General features: G+C 45.1%; 1 long non-coding RNA gene across 1 annotated transcript; it reads right to left on the bottom strand.

Moving 5' to 3' along the window:
- Window positions 1-1,416: 1,416 nt before the first annotated feature.
- Window positions 1,417-13,263, bottom strand: LOC114815667. Its single transcript, XR_003763467.2, has 2 exons — window positions 12,955-13,263; window positions 1,417-1,665 (listed from the first exon to the last, which is right to left on the bottom strand). It is a non-coding gene; the product is annotated as an uncharacterized LOC114815667 (long non-coding RNA).
- Between the last annotated feature and the right edge of the window lie 4,520 nt (window positions 13,264-17,783).

The following is a 17,783-nucleotide window of genomic DNA, read 5'->3' as shown; positions in this document are numbered from 1 at the left end:
TTACTATGTACCAAGCACTGCACTAAGCACTGAGGTAGACACAATAATAATGTTGGTATTTGTTAAGCGCTTACTATGTGCCGAACACTGTTCTAAGCACTGGGTAGATACTGGGTAATCAGGTCATCCCACCTGAGGCTCACAGTTAATCCCCATTTTACAGATGAGGTAACAGGCACAGAGAAGTGAAGTGACTTGCCCACAGTCACACAGCTGACAAGTGGCAGAGCCTGGATTCAAACTCATGACCTCTGACTCCCAAGCCCGTGCTCTTTCCACTGAGCCACACTGCTTCAGATAGGTTGGTCACAGTCTCTGTTCCAAATGAGCCTCACAGTCTAAAACGGGGTGAGAAAAGGTATTTAGGCTCAATTTCCCAGATGAGGAAACCAAGGCACAGAGAACCTGTGAGTGGCAGAACCGGGATTAGAACCCAGATCCTCTGATTTCCAGGCCCATGCTCTTTCCACTAGGCCACACTGCTTATCCAGGAATATATTAAGGCACAGGTAAAAAAAAAATTCAAATGATAGATAAAACTATCTTCTTCTTGATCACTTCTTTTTTTATGGCATTTGTTAAGCGCTAAGTGTCAAACACTGTTCATTCATTCAATAGTATTTATTGAGTGCTTACTATGTGCAGAGCACTGTACTAAGCGCTTGGAATGTACAAATTGGTAACAGCCAGAGACAATCCCTGCACTCTGATGGGTTTACAGTCTAATCGGGGGAGACGGACAGACAAGAACAATGGCAATAAATAGAATCAAGGGGAGGATTTTAAGTGCTGGGTCGATACAAGTGAATTAGGGTGGATATAGTCCCTCTACCACATGATGCTCATAGTCAAAGTAGGTGGGAGAACAGGAGAAATGAGGCACAGAGAAATTTGGTGACTTGCCCAAAGTCACACAGCAAGCAGTTGGCAGAGTGGGAATTAGAACCCAGGTCCTCCGACTTCCAGGCCCATGCTCTTTCCTCTAGCAAATACTGCTTCTCTGTTTTTTTTCCCCCCCACTTATAGGGAGTAACCTATGGCAGAGATTAACCAGGCCTCCCCCTACCCACCCCAGGACAACCCTGTGTCACAGGTTCTACTAATTCCCCTGCCTAAAATCCATTTTAATGTTTGTCTCCCGTCTCTAGACCGTAAGCTCGCTGTGGGCAGAGAACGTGTCTATCAACTCTGTCGTATTGTACTATCTGTAGTGCTTAGTACAGTGCTCTGCACACAGTAAGCACTCAAATACCATTGATGAGATGAAGGTGATGAACAGGGAGCCCCTCTGCCAACTCTAGCATACTGTCCTCTCCCAAGAGATTAGTACACTGCTCTGCACACAGTCAGTGCTCAGTAAAATACCTCTGATGGATTTGTTGAAACAATGGAAATTCGTGAATGGTTACAATAAAATAAGCTGTCAAGAAATATTTTTATTTCCAAAGGGCCTAAGATGCATTAGCATTGGAGAATCTTGCTCCGTTGCCCAGTTCTAGAAGTCGTCCAAGAACCAGCTTGATGTCCTTTTTTCAGTGTTATTTCCAGTGTGCTTTTTCACCTCAGCAATTTCCTAGCAATGAGGTTCATGCGCTTTAAGACCAAGATGAAAGGAGTGGAGGTGCCTTTAGGTTCACCAAATTCTCCATCAATTTTAAACCTAGCCTGACAGAGGAAGAAAAAGCATAAAATATGAGGTTGGGCTACACAGAGTTTATCTTGGAGCAAGTGTTTCAATAGCAGTAAATTGTCGGTCCCCTCTTAGGGTCACACCTGGAGAGTTTTCAGTACTCTACCGGTCTCGACTGCGGGAGGGAGAATCAAGCAGAGGCCTGTCTGTTCCATCTGCAGTTTGGGACGTGGCTAGAGAGTGGAAGGCAATCGGCTACATTTCAAAACCCACCTGTGTTGGGCAGCAGCAGCAGCATGGGAGAGAATCAAGGGTGGATACTCAAGCTTACTGAACAGAAGGCGGCAATTGTAAGCCACTTTCCATATTTTCACCCAGAAAACTCTCTGGATCTACTACCAGAATGATGGCAGATGGAGGTGGGGCGTCCTGGAAGAGATGTGTTCATGGCGTCACTTTGGGTCGGACATGAATCGACAGCATAGGGCAAGACAAAAAAATTGTCAGCACCACCAATTCATAGTTCCGGTGGTAAATAAGAGTCAATCAATCAAGCAATCAGTGGTTTTTTGAGAGCTTGCTGTGTGCAGACCCCCAAACTAAGTGCTTGTGAGAGCACAGTATTCACACCAGTAATACTAATGGGCAATTGTTAAGCACATAACTTTGAGCCAAGCACTGTTAAGCACTGGGAAAGGAACAGCACTAGTAAGACACGGTCCCTGTACCACATGGAACTCACTGTCTAACTAGGAGCGATAATAGGAGTTTAATCCCCATTTTATAAATGAGGAAACTAAGGGGCAGAGAAGTCAAGTGAATCATTCAAAGTCACACAGCCAGCAAGTGGCATATCCAGGATTAGAACTCAGCTCTCCGGTCAGGCAGGCCCGGGCTGTTTCCACTAGAAAGTGATCCTCCTAAATAATGAGGCTATTAGGACGGAGAATTAAAAAACCCAACTATCACGTCTTTGTCGGAAGGGAACGTGTCTACCAAGTCTGATGTAATGTACTTTCCCAGATGCATAGTACGGTGCTCTGTACGCGGTAAGCACTCAATAAATACCATCCATAGATTGTGCATTCAAAATATTCTAGTCAGGAATTTACAACTCAGAGAGTTCATCGGAACCCAGAGATGGTATTTCTGCTATCAAGGGAGGTACAAAGCACAAGTGTTTGTGTTCAGTGACCAGTCCGCAGCAAGAGGTTGCACGCGTAGGCTAGGAGAGAGGGAGGAGGGCTTTTTAAAAAAGAGCTTGCCCTTACCAAGTCATCATCCCTCAGCAGCTCAGAATTCTCCAATTTTAGCATTGCTCTTCATTATAATTCTGGCATTTAAGAGGTCACTGGGTGTTAAGCGCTAGAGTAGATGCAAGACAATCAGGTTGGACAGTCTCTGTCTCACATGGGGGCTTTAAGTAGCAGAGAGTAGGATTTAATCCTCATTTTAAGAATGAGGAAACGGAGGCCCAAAAGAGTTAAATGACTCGTCCAAGGTCTCGCAGCAGGCAAGTGAAGGAGCCGAGATTAAAAACCAGGTCCTCGGACTCCCAGCCCCGTGTTCTTTCTACCAGGCCCCGTTACATCCTCCCCATCCCCACCGATTCCTACCCCCAATGCTTTCCAAGAAGCCTCCTTCCCACAAGCCAACAATTTCAGACCTTTCCTTTCCAGAGAATAACCCGACATATTTTACTTTAATTGACAAACAATTCCTAGAAAACATCGCCCACTTTCAGGAATCAGTGCTCTCAAAAGCAGAGCAGTAACCTTTCTTTCTCAATTTGATCCCCCCGATCTTTCTTGCTGCCCTGTCTCCTTTCCTTGAGGTTTGAGATGGAAAAATGGATTGCTGAGCTGATCCTTCAGAAGAGAGCTATAAATAATAATAATAATAATGATGATGATGGTATTTGTTTAGCACTTACTATGTGCCAGGCACTGTACAAACCACTCAAATATTTACTAGGGGAAGAAATGTTAAAGCCAGCCTATACTGAGCCTCCTGCCTGGAATGCTTCTGAATTTATAAATGATTTAAAAGAAAAAAAAAAAAAAGAAATCCTCCGATGAGATTGCCCCTTAGGGAATTTTCTGAAACAAAAGCTTTATGCTTTTCTGTCTGTTTTTGACTTGCTCAGTATCCCGGTTTGGCCTCTGAGCTATTTTCTCAGAAAGAGTCAGGATGTGGCTGACCAGCCTATATTGACATGATCTAATAAATGGAGTAGTCCGGCTGCCTACTCAGAATGTTTTATTTTTTTCCAATCATGTATTTTTAAATTCTTCATTTGTTTTTGGCCTGAAAGTTCCTTTCCACGGACCTGGGGGATTCTCAAAAAACCGTGAATATTTACAATATCGACATTAAACCAGAACCTATGGGTTCCCTCCCCAACTGCAATTTCCAGTCTCGTCAGATCTCTACCAATTTCCTTCATAAATGATTTTCAGAGTCTCATGTCTTCTATTCTCATGTTTTCAGGTGACTTTGAAGCGGGGCTTTTTATGGGTTTTGAGTGGGGGGGTCTTTTTGGTGGAGAGAATGAATATTAGTTCTCTCCTTTCTCAATGTATGATATTCAGTATACTGTAACATATCCATAAATCTCTTCCACCCCAGCCGAAGTGCTTTGAGACAAAACGTCACCTCCTCTTTCCAGCAAACAGTAATATTTAACTCGGCTGCTCCGTGGAACAAGAGCACATGTAAGTAGTTCTCCCCAAAGTCACCGAGTGCATCAGGCAGAAAAATGCTCAGTGCCCCTGCGACCTCTGCGGCCATGCTGTAAATACTCTTTATCGATACGTCACCCCTGTTCTCCACAGTTCGTTTGGGAGCTTCTTGCCGATGAAATAAATACCATATTCTAATTTAAATGGAGGAAATGTAAGAACTGAGTACTGCATTTTCCGGAGTGGTCAACAGTGACAACCTGACATGGCCTAGTAGAACGACCACGGCCCTGGGAGTCAGAGGACCTGTGTTCTAATTCCGGCTCTGCCAAGAGTCTATGTGACCTTGGGCGAGTTACTTAAGTTCTCAATGCCTCAGTTACCTCATCTGTAAAATGTGGATTAAATCCTACTCCCTACTTAGACCGCGAGCCCCACATGGGACAAGGACTCTGTTCAACCTGATGAACTTCTCTACCCCAGAGCTGAGAACAATGCTTGATACACAGTAAGTGCTTAACAAGTACCATTATCATTTCGACTACCCACCTCTTTGCGGATGATATCCGAATCTACATCTTCAGCCCCGATCTCTATCCTTCTCTGCATTCTCTCCTTTCCTTCCGCCTTCGAGACTCTCTATTGGGTTGTCTTCCCATCACCGCAAGCTTAACGTATCCAAAACAGAACTGCTCATCTTCCCACCCAAACCCTGACGTCCCGCTGATATTCCCATCACTGTAGATGGCTCCACCATCCTTCTGGTCTCATAAGCCCATAACCTCGATGTTATCCTTGAGTGTTTTCTCTCATTCAACCCACATATCCAGTGCATCGCTAAATCCTGTCAGTTCCACCTTCACAACTTCTCTGAAATCCTCCCTTTCCTCTTCATCCAAAGTGCTACCACAATCTTGAGCCTCACGTGGGACAACCTGATTATCCTGTATCTGCCCCAGTGTTTAGAACAGTGCTCTGCACATAGTAAGCGCTTAACAAATACCAACATTATTATCAATCCAAGCACTTATCCCTCCTTAATTACTACATCGGCCTCCCTGCTGACCTCCCAACCTCCTGTCTCTTCTCACCTCAATCCGTACTTCACTCTGCTGCCTGGATCATTTTGCTCCAAAAACGTTCAGGACACGTCACCCCGCTCCTCAAGAAACTCCAGTGGGGTTGCCCATCCACGTCTGCATCAAACAAAAACTCCTCACCATTGACTTTAATACACCCTATCACCTTGATCCCTCCTAGCTCATCTTGCTACTCTCCTACTACAACTCAGCCCACACACTTCACTCCTCTAATGCCCACCTTCTCACTGTACCTCGTTCTCGTCTATCTCACCTCCGACCCCTCGCTCACATCCTGCCTCTGGCCTGGAACTTTCTCCCTGTTCCTATCCGACTCTCCCCACTTCAAAGCCTCATTGAGGGCACATCTCCTCCACCAGGCCTTCCGTGACTAAGCTCTCCTTTCCTCTTCTCCCATTCCCTTGGGCATTGCCCTGACCTGCTCCCTTTATTCATCCCCCCTCCAGCTCCACAGCACTTATGTACATATCTGTAATTTATTTATTTAATGTCTGTCTCCTCCTCTAGATTGTAAGCGCACCGTGGGCAAGAAATGTGTCTGTTGTATTGGGGAAGCAGCATGGCTCAGTGGAAAGAGCCTGGGCTTTGGAGTCAGGGGTCATGAGTTTGACTCCCGGCTCTGCCACTTGTCAGCTGTGCGACTGTGGGCAAGTCACTTAACTTCTTTGTGCCTCAGTTACCTCATCTGTAAAATGGGTATTAACTGTGAGCCTCACGTGGGACGACCTGATGACGCTATATCTCCCCCAGCGCTTAGAATAGTGCTCTGCACATAATAAGCGTTTAACAAATACCAACATTATTATTATATTGTATTTTCCCAAGCGCTTACTACAGGGCTCTACACACAGTAAGTGCTCAATAAATATAATTGAATTATTATTACTAGGGGATGTACTTTAGTCAGGAAACTGCATATTTAGAGGCCTTTCTATATGCAGAGTGCATATTAGATCCTAAGGGAGATGCTTTAGATTATACATTTGGCTACAAAAAATGGTTCTTAGCTGTAGTACTCACCCAGGCATTGATTGACAGTGATTGACTGAGCGGGTGAGTATAGGAGAGTAGCCATGATACTACCTTCAAGAACTTTGCCATCCACATGAAGAAAAAGGATATATAGTAATAATTGTGCTATCTGTTAAATGCTTACTGTGTGCCGGGCACTGGACTAAGCACTGAGGTAGATACAAGCAAATCAGATTAGACACAGTCTCAATCCCCAATCCCTCAATCCCCATTTTACAGAGGAGGTAACCGAGGCACAGAGAAAGAAGTGACTTGCCCAAGGTCACACAGGAGACACGTGGCAGAGTCAGGATTAGAACCTATGACCGTCTATCTTCCAGGCCCATGATGCCACGTGGCTTCTCTCTGCACAGCTGCAGTAATAATAATAATCGATCCTGACATTTACTTACTAGACATGTACTGTACTAAATGTTAGGATAGATGTAAACAGATCAGACATAGTCCCCTCCAGTCTAAAGGGCAGGAAGACAGGTATTTGATCCCTATGCTTTCAGATGAGAGAACTTAAACCTTAGATAAATGAAGTCACTTGCCCAAGGTCGCACAACAGACAAGTGATAGAGCTGGGATTAGACCTAGGTCTCCTGACTCTCAGTTCTGTCCTCTTTCCACTCAATCAACATTTTTTATTGAGTGCTTATTCATTCATTCATTCAATAGTATTTATTGAGCGCTTACTATGTGCAGAGCACTGTACTAAGCGCTTGGAATGAACAAGTCGGCAACAGATAGAGACGGTCCCTGCCGTTTGACGGGCTTACGGTCTAATCGGGGGAGACGGACAGACGAGAACAGTGGCAATAGAGTCAAGGGGAAGAACGTCTCGTACAAACAATGGCAACTAAATAGAATCGAGGCGATGTACATTTCATTAACAAAATAAATAAGGTGATGTAAATATATACAGTCGAGCAGACGAGTACAGTGCTGAGGGGATGGGAAGGGACGGGGGAGGAGCAGAGGGAGATGGGGGAAAAAGAGGGTTAAGCTGCGGAGAGGTGAAGGGGGGGGCGGTAGAGGAAGTAGAGGGAGAAGGGGAGCTCAGGCTGGGCTTATTGGGTGCAGAACACTGTACCAAGCACTAGGGAAAATACAATACAGTAGTGTTGGTAGACACGATCCTTAACTTCGAGGGGCTTTCGATCTACTGGAGAAGGCAGACAATAAAATCAATCCGCAGCTTGTTCATCTGCTTGTAGATACAGGATGATCCCAGAACTTTTCCTATAACCTGTGACCAGCCACTGCCGTGAAAACCAAAATAAGTGTCAGAGGAAAAGCCAATTAGCTTCTATGTACCCCTGCACATACTACAGTGCCTGGTAAATAGTACGCACTGGAATACGCCTTTAAAAGAAAAAAGAAGAGTGACTTATTCATGGTATCTGTTAAGTCCTTTATTACGTTCCAAGCCCTGTACTAAGCACTGGGATAGATGCAAGCTAATCAGGGTGGACACAGTCCCTATCCCACGTGGGACTCAGTCTCAATCCCCATTTTACAGATGAGGTCACTGAGGCACAGAGAAGTGAACTGACTTGCCCAAGGTCTCACAGCAGACAACAGGCAGATCTGGGATTAGAATCCAGGTCCTTCTGATTCCCAGGCCCGGGGTCTCGCCAGTAAGCCACACTGCTTTGGGATAACCCTTTTTTCCATCGGCAAATTTGGGGTTTAGGGCGAAATTCAAGCGCAATATGGCAAAGTCATGTTTACTTGGGCTGTGAGCCCCACGTAAGATGGGGATTGCGTCTGACCTGATTATCTTGTACCTACCACAGAGATTAGTACAGTGCGGTGCCCATAGAAATTACGTAACAACCGTCATAAAAATAGGAATGATAAAAACAATAAATTTCAAGTCATGCTAAGTGGCACAGTATTATTTAACAATACCAAATGGCATTAATAACAGAGGCATGGAGAATAAAATAATAATAATAATAATGTTGGTATTTGTTAAGCGCTTACTATGTGCCGAGCACTGTTCTAAGCGCTGGGGTAGACATAGGGGAATCAGATTGTCCCATGTGGGGCTCACAGTCTTAATCCCCATTTTACAGATGAGGGAACTGAGGCGCAGAGAAGTTAAGTGACTTGCCCACAGTCACACAGCCGACAAGTGGCAGAGCTGGGATTCGAACTCATGATCCCTGACTCCAAAGCCCATGCTCTTTCCACTGAGCCACGCTGCTTCTCCAATAAAAGATTGAGCGGGGTCTGAACATTAAAAGCATCGTCCTCAAATTGTAGCAGTATAAGTGTTAGGGACTAGCTGGGAAGATTGGACTGTTTTTGAGCTGGGTAGAGTTTATCACGGAAGTGGAATTTTGAGACTGGGAAGATGTGATAATAATAATAATAATTGTAGTATTTGTTAAGCAGTTAATTGTGTGCCAGGCACTGTACTAAGCATTGGGATGGATACAAGTAAACAGGGTTGGACACAGTCCCTGTCCTATGTGGGGCTCACACTCTCTAATCCCATTTTACAGATGAGGGAACTGAGGCCCAGAGAAGTGAAGCAACTTGCTCAACGTGAAGAGGACAAGGGACGACATTACAGCTTGGAGGACTGTGTCAGTCATTCAGTCAATCGTATTTATTGAGCGCTTACTGTGTGCGGAGCACTGTACTAGCAATTGGGAGAGTATATTACAACAATAAATAGCTTTATTCCCTCCCCACAATGAGCTCACGGTCTAGAGGGGGACAGGCGAGAGCTTAGAGTAAGCTCTTAACAATTGAGAAAATGTGAGCAAGAGAGAAAACCAAAACTCAAAAAGGGACATCCAAAACCATGAAGAATGCTATATATAAAGCTCCAGGAAAACATTACATTTCAGCAGTCCTACTGGGACAAAGAACTCCAGCTAGAAGTAGCAAGATGAACCATGTTCAGGAACACTGTTTGTCCAGCAGTCTTCAACAAAACTCCTTGTAACAAAAGCGGAAATGCAACAAGGAAGAATGGATCCGGAGAATGAACCAACAGAGTGCGTCGGATACGGTCCCTGTCCCACGTGGGGCTCACGGTCTTAGTCCCTATTTTACCGAGGAGGTAACTGAGGCACAGAGAAGTGAAACGACTTGCCAAGGTCGTGCAGCAGACAAATGGCAGAGTGGGAATTAGAAACCAGGTCCTCCGACTCCCAGGTCCGTGCCCTTTCTACTAGGCCAAGCTGCTTCTTGGGTTCCACACGCCTCTTGTTCATCGTTCCCAGCAGCAGGGAGGAGAGGGATGGTAGAGGAGAGTGGGCTCCGTCTGACCCCACTTGAGGTTGGTTTTTTAGGGACTTAGGGTGTTCTAGAGGTGCAGCTGACCCATCTGCTGACTGCAGAGTAGAGACACTTAGGGGATCACCCACCATTTGCTCAGAAATCCTGGACTCCGACCCCGTTACCCCCTTAGGAAATCTGGCCCGGCACACCTGCCTAATATCCGGACCGAAAGATTTCCCCACGAATTTGCAGTCGCCATGAGTCGGTCGTTCAGTGGATCAATGAGGTTAATCTATAGCACTTACAGAATGCTTACTGAGTGTAGCAAGTGAGTGGGAAAGTACCTTACAACAGGGTTGGTAGACACTTTCTCTGCCCACAATGAGTTTACAGTCTAGAGATGAGCTTAAGGTCCACAGACTGTATTTGGTGAAAATTGTGTGCAGAGCACTGGACTTATCTTGCCCACGTGTCTCCCCAACTTTAGACTGTGAACCCCATGAGAGACAGGGATTGGCATCCAACCTAATTAACGTGTTATCTACCCAGAGCTGAGAACAGTGCCTGGCACGTAGTAAGCGCTTAAAATACCTAATTTTTTGGCACTGCTCACTCTAATGAAATATTACCAGAATGTCATGTATCTATTTAAGAAGCCTTGAATGTTTTCCCCATCCTCCAGAGGGCTTGGAACGCCCTACCCCTTCATATCTAATATTCATTCATTCAATAGTATTTATTGAGCGCTTACTATGTGCAGAGCACTGTACTAAGCGCTTGGAATGTACCAATCGGTAACAGATACAGTCCCTGCCCTTTGATGGGCTTACAGTCTAATCGGGGGAGACGGACAGACAAGAACAATAGCAATAAATAGAATCAAGGGGATGAACATCTCATTAAAACAATAGCAAATAAATAGAATTAAGGCAATGTACATTTCATTAATAGAATAGGGTACGACAAAATAAATAGGGTAATAGCCCCAAACTCTCTTAAAATCACAATTCCTCCAGGAGGCCTCCCCTAAGCCTTCATCTCTCCCACTCCCTCTCCCTTCCTTGTCACTTACATTTGGAACTGTACCTTTTAAACACCTGATATTCACCTCATTCTCAGCCCCACCTGGAATCTATTTTAATGGAATCTATTTTATTCTCCCCTTCTAAACTGTAAGCTCCTTACAGTTAGGCAATGTGTTGTACTTTCTGAAGTGCTTAATACAGTGCTCTGTACACAAGTTAGCACAAAATCAATGTCACTGATTGAGGGGAAAGAATAAAACTGATTAGTTGTTGATTGACCGCTGGTGGGTTCAGATTCAAAGACTGCCTCAATCTGTCAGATCTCATTCAGGAAAGGATATGAGCTTTGATCCCAAACTGTGTGAAGTTAAGTGGAAATTCAGTGCTTGATCTTCCATAGACCTTGGTCTAATGAATTGGAAATTCCTTGGGTTAAACACGTCATCTTGCAGAACTGTCAAGTTTTCATCACTTTCACTTGAAGGACCAAAAAAGAATGGAGGATAAAGAGAAAATACAGGAGAAAAATTGAAATGGAAAGTCTGACAAAGGGTCATTAATGCTCTCTAGAAATGCTTTTATATCTGTCTTGCTTATTTTGCAATCTGAACCTTTAAAAAATAACAACAGAAACACTTGGTAAATTACAATTATTTTTTGTTAAAATTGTGTTACCTTTTCAGGGCTATCAGGATTCAGATTATTATTAGGATTATATCGAGCAACTATTTTTGCTCTTTTCATGTCTTTCCTACTTCACTAGAAGTATATTTTTGTGAAATGAGATGTGCATTTTCAGCTATTTTTCCAAGGCTTCTTTCCTAGAGTTGTGCAATTTTAGGACATTCCAAGAAATGATGCCCAGGACCTAACACGTCATAAGCAGCCTCCAGAAATCTTAAATCCTTCCCTGCATGAAACCCAGCCACGGATAGTGGTAGGAAAAGCTGTGCTGAGTACCCTTTAGCTTGGAATCTCTGACGGGCTTTGATTCAGGCTTCAAAGCACTGGGGTGAAGGGGGAAAAAGAAATGGATGTTGATGATGACTGCCCAATAATATTAATAATAACGTACTTGTTAAGCACTTAATATGGCAAAGCACTGTGCTTAAGTGCTGGGGTAGATACAATATAAGCAGATTAGACACAGCACCTATCCCACATGTGGCCCACAGAAAGGAAAATAATCAAGCTTCATTTTCTTGAAGAAACTGAGGCACAATGAAGTTAAGTGATTGGCCAAAAGTCACAAGACAGGTAAGTGGCAGAGCTAAGACTAGAACTCAGGTCTCCTGTCACCCAGTCTAGTGTTTTTCCATTAAGCCACCCTGCTTCTCTATCCCGGTAGAGATTTAATAAATCCCATTTTCCTCCTTAGAAAGTAAAATGTCTCAATTCCTCAAGTCAACAGCAATATAATAGCCAGCTTCCATGAGCCACCCAGCCCAGCGTCATTACATAACGGTCCCAAGCCGTGAACAGCAAGGCCTAGCGACAAGAGTTTGGGAGTATCCACACTTTTCAGTTGTGGAACACAGAGGAGGCCCAGAAAAGTTGTGACTTGCCCAGGGTCAGCCAGCAGACAAGTAGTGGAGCTGGGATTAGAACCCAAGTCCTCTGACTCCCTAGGCCCCTGCCCTGTCCCTTAAGCCTTGCCAGTACCCTTGGCTTCATATGGAAAGAATTTTGATCAGGGCTAAAGAGGAGTGAGAGCTATTAAGATGACAGACAGCATTAGATTTTATTTTCCTTTACAACCCACAAGATAGCTGTATGCTCTCCTTAGCGTGGAGGGACAAGTCTTCCTTCAATCATTTACTCTGTGCTTCAATCAATTAGTGGTATTTATTGAGCCCCTAATGTGTGCAGAGGATCCATTCAATCGTATTTACCGAACTCTTACTGTGTGCAAAGCACAGTACTAAGCACTTGTCGTGAGCCCCGAGCTCCTACCGGGGGCAAGTCACTTCACTTCTCTGGGCCTCAGTTACCTCATCTGCTAAACAGGGATAGAGACTGGGAGCCCCACATGGGACAGGGACTGTGTCCACCTCGCTTTGTTTGTATCCACCCCAGCGCTCACTACAGTGCCTGGCACAAAGTAAGCACTTAACAAATGCCACCATCATTATTAGGACCTTTCCGGACCAGGGGAGCCTCAGTGACACAGGGTGGAGTTAAACCACACGCCCAAACACCAAGGTTACTGTGGAAAGTTTTTGACTTGGTTTTACCAACGTGCAAGGCAGTGACACACATACCCACAGTCGGTCACTCTGCCGAGGGCCCAATACCCGTCTGCCGGTCAAGGAAGCCCGTCCTGCCGACGTTTCTTCTTTCCGTTTCCAAGTGCTGCTGCTTTGGAGGGTTGTCGTCCCGCTTCTTCTGCTTAAATACTCGCTCTCTTGCCTGCCTCTTCCCGCTTCTCCTCTGCCCGCTTCTGCTCCAGGTGCTTTCACAGGCCAGCAACCACCTGTCCTCAAGTAAAGCCCATCAGTGCCCTCCTTGTTGTTTGCGGATCACAAAAAGCCACTAATGAGGCAGCTTGTTGTGGGCTCACCACATTTGTGAGTGTACAGTACAACGGAGGACTGTACTAAGTGCTTGGGAGAGTATAATGGAGTTGATAATAATAATAATAATGACGTTGGTATTTGTTAAGCGCTTACTATGTGCAGAGCACTGTTCTAAGCGCTGGGGTAAATACAGGGTCATCAGGTTGTCCCACGTGGGGCTCACAGTCAATCGCCATTTTACAGATGAGGTAACTGAGGCACAGAGATAATGATGGTATTTGTTAAGCACTTACTATGTGCCAAGCACTGCTCTAAGCGCTGGGGTAGGAGCCAATTAGTGGGTAAGGATTGCCTCTATCTGTTGCCAAATTGTACTTTCCAAGCGGTTCGTTCAGGGCTCTGCACACAGTAAGCCCTCAATAAGCACGATTGAATGAATGAATGAATACCAGGTAATCGAGTTGTCCCGCGTGAGGGGCTCACAGTCTTAATCCCCATTTTACAGATGAGGTAACTGAGGCACGAAGTTAAGTGATAGACACGATTGCTGCCTTCAAGAACTTTACAGTCTAGCAGCAGAGATCTAGTGGAAAGAGCCAAGACCTGGGCTCTAGTTCTGATTTCACCAAGCACCTGCTGTCATCTCGGCCAAGTCACTTCACCCTGTGCCTCATTTTCCTCATCTGTAAAATGGGGATTCCATATCTTTTCTCCTTCCCCTTTAACCCGATATCCCTGTATGGGACAGAGCTGTTTCTGTTCAGACCGCCCTGTACTTGGCTCATTAGAAGCACTTAGAAATGTACAAATATTATCACCATTATACATTTTAGAAATAGGGAAGCAAGAGAGATTAAAAGTATCGACATAATAGATACGGGGGTAGCTTCCCCAATCCCTTTCCCACATTTTTCCAAGCATCGAGGGTCTGTCCCGAGAGTGGAGGGATGTCAACACCTTCCAAGATTCCTGAGACTCTCGGGGAACCGGAAAACTCCGTTGTCTCCCAAACAGTACAGTGCCCTGCCTACAATGAGTGCTCAGTAAATACCTCTGATTTATCAATTTTTTACGGTATTTGTTAAGAGGTTTCTGAGTGCAGAGCACTGTACCAAATTATGAAGGAAATACGAGCTAATACGGTTGGACAGAGTCCGGGTCCCACATAGGGCTTGCAGTATGAATCCCCATTTCACAGATGAAGTCACGGAGGCCAGGCCCAAGGTCACACGCCATTTCACGTGGTGAAGGCAGGATTAGAACCCAGGTCCTGGCAAGTCCCAAGCCACGCTGCTTCTGCTCCTCTGCTTCCCCCTGCTGACCGTGGCAACCTAGACATTACACAAGAGGAGAAGGAGTCAGTTCCTTGAGACCCAACCCCAGGACAGAGAGAGAGACAGAGCAGAGCCAATTTGTGGTGTTTTTTTTAAAATCCGAGTCCTCGTGATTTCCAGTCAAAATGGATACTGGGTCGCCAGGAGAAAGGAAGGGAAAGGAAGAGAGAGGGAGGAAAGCAATAAAGAGCAAACACGGTACACTGCTGATGGGGTTTTATCCTAGAGCAGAAAGAGAAGATTGTTTCCTGGAGAACTGTGAGGCAACTAAGATCATCAAAGGAGCATTTTCACCCCGCCCCCCCCATGATGAGATTCTTAACTCACCATGGCTCAGCGCTTAGTACTGTGCCTGGCACATAGTTAGCACTTAACAAATAGCGTAAAACCAAACAAACCAAGAGAAACAAAAAACCCCTTTGACTGTAGGTTGGGTACTGGAACTTTGCCTTGTGGTCTTGTAAATTGCTGACACCTGAAACAGGCTTTCCGTGCTCATGCCTTCTGGGGGGAGGGCACTGCTCTTAGTGGAAAAAGTGATCTGTGCACTGGAGAGTCTCTAAATAGGTTAAGCTTTGGGGCATTAGTTGAGAAATGTGAGAAACTACTTTTGGCAATCTAATTCTAACACCGCCCCAAGTCATGTCTTTTGTGGAGTACCCAATCTACAGCTTTCTCCCTTCCCTTCTCTCCCCTTTGCTCCTTCTCTCCTCCTCCTCTCTTTCCCCTTCCATTTCCCATCGTCCTCCTTCTTTCCCTTCCCCTCCTTCCCCTGCCTCCCTTCTGTTTTTATCTCTCTCCCCACTCGGTTGTCTCTGTCTATCTCTCTCACCCCTATTTCTACTTCTTTCTCTGCCTTTGTCTCTGTCTCCTTCTATCTCCCCACTCTGCATTTCTCTCTTTCGGCCTCCATCTCCCCGCTCTCTATGTCTCTTTTTCTTTCTCTCTCCACCCTCTGTGTCCCTCTGTCTATCTCTCTCTCCTCCCCCTCTGTGTCTCTCTTTATGTCCCTCCTGTCTGTCATTCTGGCCCTCTATTTCCCTCATCTCTCTGTCACGCTGTCTCCTTTCTGTGCCTCTCTATCTCTCTCTTCTCTTTATCTCTCCCCTCTGTCTCCTTCCCTCTCTGTCTTTATCTCTCTCCATTTACCTATCTCTTTGTTTATCTGTTATTTTTTATTCACTTTTGTCTCCACCGATTTCTTTTGACCCACCTGTTGCCCATCTTTTTAGACATTTATATCTTGTTTTGTGAGAAGCAGCGTGGCTCAGTGGAAAGAGCCCGGGCTTGGGAGTCAGAGGTCATGGGTTCTAGTTCCGGCTCTGCCACTTGTCAGCTGTGTGACTTTGGGCAACTCACTTAACTTCTCTGTGCCTCAGTTACTTCATCTGTAAAATGGGGATTAAGACTGTGAGCCCCACGTGGGACACCCTCATCACCTTTTATCCCCCAGTGCTTAGAACAGTGCTTTGCACATAGTAAGCACTTAACAAATACCATCATTATTATTTCTTTCTTTTTCCATCCTAGGAGGGGAAGTTCATGGCCAAAGGCAACCCTCTGCTGCAGGTATAATTTACTAATTAGCCTGCTCTTCCCATCAGGCAGCTATCCCTCGACACTTTTTCTCATACCCTTCTTTCCTCACTGATTATAGGAAAGCAGTGTGGTATAATGGATAGAACAGAGGCCTGGGAGTCAAAAGGACCTGGGTTCTAATCCCAACTTTGTCACACGTCTGCTGTGGGACCTTGGACAAATCACAACTTCTCTGGGCTTCGGTTACCTCGGTTGTAAAAGGGGGATTAAGCGTGTTAGCTCCATGGAGGACAGGGTCTCTGTCCAACCTGATTAACTATTATCTAACCGAGTGTTTAGAACAGTGCTTGGCACATAGTAAGCACTTAACAGTACCATATTTTTTTTTTTTTAGTTTGATTAGTTCCCAGGATGCATTTGCCCCAGGATTGACAGCCAAGGGAGCCTTCTCTAAAGTAACACTAACTTTGGCGTTGGCCAAGATTGAGAACACGATGATAAATAAATAGGACTGAGTGAGAGAGTGGTGAAAGGGCTTCCATCTTGATTGTGATTAACAGCGATTCCTCAGAGAAGTCCTAGACAATAGAAGATTGGTCTGCTAAGGCAGTGTCAGAGGAGAGTTCTCAAACTGTGGTCCTTCCCTACCTTGGCCAATTTTTTCATGGCTCTCCCAGAACATGCCGGAAAAAGGGATCCTGGGAACCACGATGGGAGGATGACACATTCCGGAGAATTTTCTCAGCTGCCTGGTGTAGAGAGTGTCCCGGGGAGTGTCTTAGGCGGCCCTCGGTCCTTGGATGTGTCCGGACCAGAGTCCTGGAATCTGGATACGGGCAACGGCAGATGTCCGGAGGATTTGCATGGAACTCAAATGAAAAAAAATATTCACTGAATGCTCTGGGGGGAGAATGCAGGGTGTCCATAAAATTCAAACTGCCCCAAGAATAATCAAATCCGACAAAGTAAACACTACAGACAATATGCAAACAACATGCACATGTTTTATGCAAACGCCGATGGTACTTCTGACCATTTCTTTCACCTGATGGAGCTTTCAGGAAGACCCAGGGAAGGTTGCGCCTAACAAATAGCTGTTATCCTTCTGGTGATCTTCTACAGTTTCAACCTTTCTGGGGCTTGCTTGGATCAGGGAGGAGACTGAATGCATTGAAGTAGCAGGAGGGAGAAGTAAAGAGAAAAAGCATGGCCTAGTGGAAAGGGCTCAGGCCTGGAAGTCAGAGGACCTGGGTTCTAATCCTGGCTCCACCACTTACCGGCTGTGTGACCTTGGGTAAGTCAGTTAACTTCTCGGTACCTCAGTTTTCTCATCTGCAAAATGGGGATTCAATGCCTGTTGTCCCTGCTACTTGAACCATGAGCCCCATGTAGGACCAGGACTGTGTCTGACCTGATTAACTTGTATCTACCCCAGTGCTTAGACCAGTGCTTGACACATAATGCTTGACACCTACCAGTGAGGAAAAAAAAAAAAGCAAGGGATTACAGGGAGAAGGGAAGGACTTCAGGAAAAGCTGCTATCTTGTCTTTACTGACATCCAAATTTGGTCATCTTCATTTGTCTAATAAGGGATTTTTTTTAATACTCTGCTAATTTTTTTTCCTTTCAGTTGTAGCTTTCCTAATTTTATCCCTATATAACTGTGTTATTTATTATAGAGGATTATCCTACCTATTGTC

Source organism: Ornithorhynchus anatinus, chromosome 12, assembly GCF_004115215.2.
Source record: "Ornithorhynchus anatinus isolate Pmale09 chromosome 12, mOrnAna1.pri.v4, whole genome shotgun sequence".
NCBI classification, from domain to species: Eukaryota; Metazoa; Chordata; class Mammalia; order Monotremata; family Ornithorhynchidae; genus Ornithorhynchus; species Ornithorhynchus anatinus.
The sequence above is the reverse complement of the archived record's forward strand: the minus strand, read 5'-3'. Positions and strand labels throughout refer to the sequence as shown.